The sequence below is a fragment of the Lolium rigidum genome, chromosome 7 (genome assembly GCF_022539505.1).
Source record: "Lolium rigidum isolate FL_2022 chromosome 7, APGP_CSIRO_Lrig_0.1, whole genome shotgun sequence".
In the NCBI taxonomy this organism is placed as follows: domain Eukaryota; kingdom Viridiplantae; phylum Streptophyta; class Magnoliopsida; order Poales; family Poaceae; genus Lolium; species Lolium rigidum.
The window spans coordinates 322,476,837-322,483,990 of record NC_061514.1 but is presented as its reverse complement, the minus strand read 5'-3'; the positions used below and the strand labels follow the sequence as shown (position 1 = coordinate 322,483,990).

The 7,154-nt window shown below is 43.1% G+C and overlaps 2 long non-coding RNA genes across 2 annotated transcripts; both read right to left on the bottom strand.

The window, feature by feature from the left end:
- Positions 1-797: 797 nt before the first annotated feature.
- LOC124670233 lies at positions 798-1,379 on the bottom strand. The gene is made up of 2 exons (XR_006992447.1): positions 1,204-1,379; positions 798-1,083 (listed from the first exon to the last, which is right to left on the bottom strand). It is a non-coding gene; the product is annotated as an uncharacterized LOC124670233 (long non-coding RNA).
- Positions 1,380-2,446: 1,067 nt separating this feature from the next.
- Positions 2,447-3,317, bottom strand: LOC124669665. Its single transcript, XR_006992288.1, has 3 exons — positions 3,217-3,317; positions 2,696-2,718; positions 2,447-2,493 (listed from the first exon to the last, which is right to left on the bottom strand). It is a non-coding gene; the product is annotated as an uncharacterized LOC124669665 (long non-coding RNA).
- Between the last annotated feature and the right edge of the window lie 3,837 nt (positions 3,318-7,154).

Below are 7,154 nucleotides of genomic sequence, written 5' to 3'. Positions count from 1 at the left end.
TTCATACCCTAGAACAAAATAATACGATGACTTTGGTTCAATAATCAGAACATGAAGCAGCTTACTCCATGAGAACAATATTGTATTAGGTAAAATGCGCACTTACGCGATTATAGGGTGACGAGACAAGCCGGTGGAGCTGGCTCATCAGGATCTGAAAATACATGCTTCAGAATTCGTCGTCTTCTTGGCTTGATTTTTTTCTTGTTTGGTGAGCAGTAATCTTCCTAACTCTAGCAACAACACCGCATCTTCCCGTCCCTTTAATTCACCGCACCCACAAAGAACCATACTACAGAACCAATCGATCAATCCCCCGTAAAAGGGCTGAATGTTCTAGCTTACCAAGAAGAGAAAGCCTTCGCCAGCAACGGGCGCGCGTTTTTTGTTCGGGGTTCCGGCCGGCAAGACATGGAGCAGTAGCGAACGACCTCCGATTGGATTGGCCTCCGATTGAATCTGGATGGCTTCAGACGACGGCGGCGCCGCGGCGGCCATCCCTATCGCGAGCTGGGAGAGGCACGACCATGGCTGCATAGCTCCTCGTATCGTGGCGCCGTAGCTGCAGCACCCCCTTGTCCAGATGATCCGCGAATCATGGCCACCTCGGCATCTTCTTCGTCCGAAAACAAACACGAACACGAACGTCGTTTCGATCGGATCCTCGACATATCCTTGCAAAAGTCTTCGTCGTCTCGATCAGATCTGCGACGTATGTTTATGCGACTACCTTCTTTTCGGTGGAGACCAAAAAAGTAGACCTGATACGTACGTACGACTTCTTTTTTTTTGGACACTAGTACAAATGCCCGTGCGTTGCCACGGGTCTTCAAATTTTATTTCTCAATGCACATATATAATTCACAACTCACTATAAAATTCAAAACAAATCAGAGATATCACAATGTACTACATCATGATAATACTGATTGCAATCATACAGAGAGGTGAAAAGGGGACTAACATACGGAAATATGTATGAAAATAAATCATACAATCAATTCCTTCCTCTTGGCCACTCTCCAACTTCATTTGGAGCGCCTCCAATAAAATATTCAATCTGTGTATCTCTGTTCGACAATTCTGCAAGATCATGAAAAGCAACATCATCACAACAATACTCACTCACATCTCTCCACTCTCAAGTCTCTCTACTCTCAATCTCTCACACAACCACAACATACCAAGCTTAAAAAGCCGCACCCACCCTAGACTTGATCAAGATGAGATCAAGAATTCAAGATAATAGTATCCCTCCATCCTCATAGTCGACTCGGTGTGGCATCCAGTTCATACCAAGCTTAAAAAGCCGCAATCTCAAAAAAAGATTAAAATCTTGAGCACTACATGAACTTGATGTATTAATCGATCCCTACCCCGCCTGACCGACCAGTTACAAGTTACAGCTATGCTTACCATTGCAAAGATGATTTTTCCGAGGTAACAGAAACAAATTATATTTTAATTAAAGTCGTCAAAACCTAACTTTTAATGTGGCAAGAAGCGTCCAGCTTTAGAAACTGATATAATAGGAAAATATAGTTGCATTCAGCTGCAACAAATTGTTCCCACACGGAGTAATGCACTTGTTCTGTTTTCTCCAAAATTACTTGGAAAATAATATAAAATGAATTGCGTACCCGGCTTCAGTAGTAGGTCATTCACCACCACTGCAACCTAAATATTGCATGGAGATAAGCTCAGTATCAATTACCGTAAAACCATTCAACCTTTGTTAACTTAGCAACATCTCATATTTAATCAAGCACCTTATTGAAATGCTCGTATTGCCTGTTCCCAGGGCAAAATATAGCATAGTTAAAATCCTTGAGCCAAGCTTGCTTCTCCTTCCTCTGCTTCACATGCAAAAATAAAGGGAAAACTCATAAGGAGTTGTAGCGACCAGTGAGCACATGATAACTGATTTTTTTTCTCACAAAACTCGTGTTATCAGTGGGTTCCCCGTCGTCATATTTGTGGTCATTTAACATAATTACTGGCACAAGTTGTTGATAAAAGAATCTTACTACGAATGCTAGAGTTGGTTGCATTCATTTTTCAGTCAGGTGTTAATATTTCAGCAACTTAGCCCTCTTAACTATCCATTGTTTCTAATCTTTTTTCGCAAGCATCTGCACTACAGTTCACAACAATATATTCTCGAGGTATGAGGGCAACCTACATTATTTCACGACAAACATCAGATCTTCAGCTACATGGAAATTTTAAGATATTGTGTAGATACCGGGTTACTCGGACTCCTTGATCAGGCTAGGCGAGTGTAGCAAGCATTTGCCGTGCAGTTCATGTAGCTGACTTCCGATGTGCTCTTGTCTGCATTCCCATACTTTTGGACCTGCTTTCCTTTCATGACCAAACACATTAGTAACCCGGTGAACTGGGTAAAAAGTCACGATGAGCCAGAGTGTTTTTCGGAACTGTGTGTGTCCTGCCTAATTTCCATCTTTTTCGGGTGTATGCCAACCTGGATTTCTGTTGCCATATAGACATATACAGATCAATAAGATAGGGTGGAACCTTATTTTGTATCATAGGATGCAACGGTATTAAGTGGCAGGTACTATAGTTGAACAACTTCCTCTTTGGAAACAATTGTACACAATATGATATGCCAAAAAGTATGTTGAGTAAGTGACTTTATGACCAAGAGAAACCACTAAGATAGTAAAATTACCTTTGCCATCAACTCATCATGTTCTAGGTAATCAAGGTCAGGTAGCAGTAAAGGGGGTACCCATGTGGAAAAATAACAATGTGATTAGAATGTAGGCAATAGGACAAAGAAATTAGATCCGACGGTAGAAATATTGTATTACTTCCTAACAATAATCAGCAGAAAGAAATAGCTAACAAAGTAGGCTATATGTCCATAATTTCATCCTGAGTAGATCACATTTTCAGTTGAAGAACTGGTATAGAAAAGTGAAAGGTAAAAACTTCTAAAGCAAAAAATTACCCTAATTCTAAATCTAGTGCCGATGTACGATTTCTCAAAATAGATAATGATGGAGCGCAAAAACATATCACTTATGTTCTGACTAATGAAAGTATATCATGATAATATAATCATTGTGCCATGGCTAATTTAATTCATCTCGGAGCAATTTCTGAACATGATATGGGGCGTTGGAGGCCCATCTTAGCTACTTATATTTTGTGTGTTTTAAGGGGAAATTTAAATGCTAAGTGCAGCACCTTCACTTTTCTCTTTTCTCTTGAATCATGTACTGCAGTGGCATTTCCATTGTCATCATAAGAGCCAGTTGTCCTAGTTGTACGATACTTGCCGCCGCATCTGGCACTTGCTGAAGCAGCAACACCAGCTCCTGGGTTCCTAAAATTCATACAAAATGTATAGTTGCAGGAGCCATAGAAGACTTGCTTTCAGGCAATCAACATTATTCAAAGAAAAAACTGAAAGTGAAGAACCTCGTATCATGGTTAAACAATAATACGACCATCTGTAGCCTCTCCTCAAATGTAGCATGGAGATGATTATGTACAGATATACGGAAACAATCTACACATGATTCACATGATTGAGAATTCAGAGAAAAAATTGAAAGTGAAGAACCTTGTATCATGGGTGAACAAAATAATACGACAATCTGTAGGCTCTCCTCAAATGTAGCATGGAGGTGAGTATGTAGAACTATACAGAAACAATCTACACATGATTCACATGATTAAGAAATAATTGAGGAAAATGCAGACATAAACAAAGATAAGATTATGAACAGGAAATTGACCTCTATGGCTCAGCATGGAAAGTCTCCCATATTGACTCCCAAGTCAATAACATTTCCGCCGGCTATGCGTAGAGGGTTGTGCTGGAATATTCTGGGGGGCACCGGGCAGAGGTTCCGCGAATCAAGCCTTGGGGTTGGGGGCGGCGTTGAATCTTGCGTGGCCTCTCGCTGCGGCATGCATGCCGTTTCTCCTGCGGCAGATTGACCGTGCAGGTGGTACGCAGGGCCATGGACCTCTCCACGACCAATGAGCTCCGGCTATGGCCGCCGCTGCGACGGGAGCGAGGCCCGATGTGACCAGGCATGGATCGCCCGATATTGGGGATGATGATGCGCCTTGTAGCCCAGGGCTGATGATGGTGATGCACAGTGGCGGAGCCAGGATTGGAGCAAGCCCTGGGCCAAAAATTAAGCGCTAATAAAACTCTTGTAATAGTACATAAAATTTGGTAATATGAACATATGTTTTAAATTCAGGTATAAATATGTTCGTCTTCCTAAAACATGAATCGACTACAACCTACAAACACTGTTTAACCATACCACAATCAGCATCTATATTGCTAAAAGGCTAAAACCAGCCCCTGGCTAAAACAACTACGGAGTACAAGAAATTACCAAGTTGAGGCGCAAACAGCAGGAGTCCGACGGTGCAAACGTGAGAAGAGGAAGCGGTGCCGCAGCAATCGGGCTCGGGGGCTACGTCGGCCAAGGGTCACCCGGCCACCGCACGGAGGAGCTGAGCACGGCGCCGCATGCGGCACGGGAGGGCGGAAGCGGCGGCCCGGTAGGGCGGGAGAGGGGTCCGGCAAGTCAGCGCCGGCGTGGTCGCATGGGCGTGGAAGTGGTCCTGCGTGGCTGCGAGGGTTTCGTTGCTCTCTCCGTTGATCCCTTTCAGTCGATCGAGGCAGCAACGAGGAGTTGGGCAGGATATCCAAACGCCCCGGGCCGAAACTTTCGCTGCGCCCCGGCCATGGCCCTTGTTGCCCTGGGCCTGGCTCCGCCCGCGCCATGGTGATCCGGATGTAGTGCGGCTGAGATCGGAGGCTATCCAAGAGGCACGGGTTAGCTCCGGAATAGCGAGGCGACGATGGCGAGGGAGGAGACATGGGAGTAGGAGTAATCTAGCAGCATCGTGGAGGCGCCAATCGGCGGCGGAGGCGACCGGTGTTGGGTAGCAGCGGCAGCGATGGCGAGAGAGAGGAGACGGGGGATGGAGAGATCGGCGAGGGAAGAGATCCGTGTTTCTAGGGAAAATGAAAAAACCATGTAAAACCGGTGGTGCGGAGGTGGACGAAATAAAACCGGCAAAGTGGAGATTGACGAAAAAAAATCGACGTAGTGCGTTGGGCTGGCGACGAGGACGATGAAAAGTTTGACGTATTGGGATGTTGGCAGAATAAGGAACCACTTTAGTCTTTTTAAGTAGTAGAGATATCCAAAAGGAAAACGCTTCTCGTTTGGCGACCGATCGAGGGAGAAGGATCGGTTGCTCGGTTCCACCTCCACTGCTGGGCCACGACTCACTTAGCTTGCCTGGTATCTGGCCCATCAGCTGTTCACCTGCATGGCCCATCACCTGTTCGCCCACACGTTCGGCCCAGCACTCAACACACATAGAGACCAATTGTTGGTGCATAGAGACCAATTGCTGGTCCAACACTCAACGTTTGGCCCGATTTTTGTTGTATTCGTGTGTGAATTTTTGTAAAGATAGTTGGTGTTTTTTTGTTGTAATTCAATATGTACCAAATTAAATTTTGCATGACCACTTTGCAGTTGCAAACATATATATATATATATATATGTATGTTTTAATCGTTTCTGACTTTTGTACAAATAGTTGGTGGATTTTGTTGTAAGTATGTTATCTACCTCTCCACATGGGATGACTTTTGTTATTAACTATTGTTGTAAATATGTTACTGATTTGTTGTAAAGATTCTTCTTGCATGGAAAAATGACTATTATTGTAAATACCCAAATAAAAAAAAGTTGTTTTTATTGTTAATTATTATTGTAAATATATTGATAGTTTGTTTGTAAATGTATATATGGTACATATAATGATTAGTGCTGAAATTGTATGTAAACACACACGAGAGTGGATTTTGTACACCCACGCATGGGTGTGGGTGTTTCCGGCACCGTCCATTGTGCTTTGAGATTCGGATAAAAAGAGGAGAGAGAAAGGAATCTTTCCATCTACCATGGTGGGCACGAATCTCAAGGAATAAATGGACGGTGATGGAAACACCCACACCCATGCGTGGGTGTACAAAAGTATTTCCCAACACACAATCATTTTTATTTTGTTTAATAAGTTGCATTTTTTTGTTAAAATAGCTAATGATTTTTGTGGTAAATCAATCTATAGAAAAAATATTGTTGTTTAACCTCTTTCTGTAACATTTACTTTAAAAAAATGATGTGCCGCTTTTGTTGTAATATCGAGAAAAAATTGTATACAGGGTGAGAGGTTTTTGTTGTAAAACTCTCTGTTGTAATAATAAATCACCATGGTGGCATTTCATGTGAATACCAAGATAGTTAGGGGCAGCAGGATATACACGTTGTGGTTTGGTGGGATGGCGGGTTGATCTCTCGGAACTTGAGGTGCTAAAATGCAAAACGTTTGCTGCTGCTATTTTTGGCCGGTAGATCGCGATCCGACGTCCGGAACAACAACCGATTTTATCAGCCCACGTCGGGCAACCGACGCTGCCCTATCGAAAACATTACCTGTTCGTTTCTCAGCACAAGCTGGCTTGCTAGGTGGGCTTTAAGCCCATTAAGATGTTTGCTCGCTCGGCCAAATCATTGACGTATATCGAGGACACCTTCCAGCAGACGCGACCGCGGAAACGACGATCGAACCAGTGGACTACGGGTTGATTTGCTGTTTATCAGGGGGCTAAACGTAAAACGTCCGACGGACCATCACCAACCATCACGTCCGGTTCCAATTTAATAGTAAAGATAAATATCACATACCATGTTAACAAAAATTTGATGCGGCACAACAGTTAATGAGAAAAGAGTTGAGACCGGTATCGTAGGTGGAGACCATATCATAGCGGGTAAAACTAGAAAATTTAATGAGAGAATTCCTTATTTGGCCCTGGCTGAAGTTTGTCTTCCTTTTTTGGCCCTGGCAATTTTTTCTTCCTTTCATGACCCACAAAGTTTGGTTGGTTCCTTATTTGACCCTCTAGTACAATTTAAGCACTAAGATGACCATTTTACCCCTGCTGCAATATGTTGCCAAATTTTTGAGTTTCATAAAAATCTCAAATTTATTCTAGAAATACATGTATATGCTTGGGACGTACGTGCAATGTTTCGGGCACAAACTCGTTTTATTTTGGGATGTGAAAAAAAACA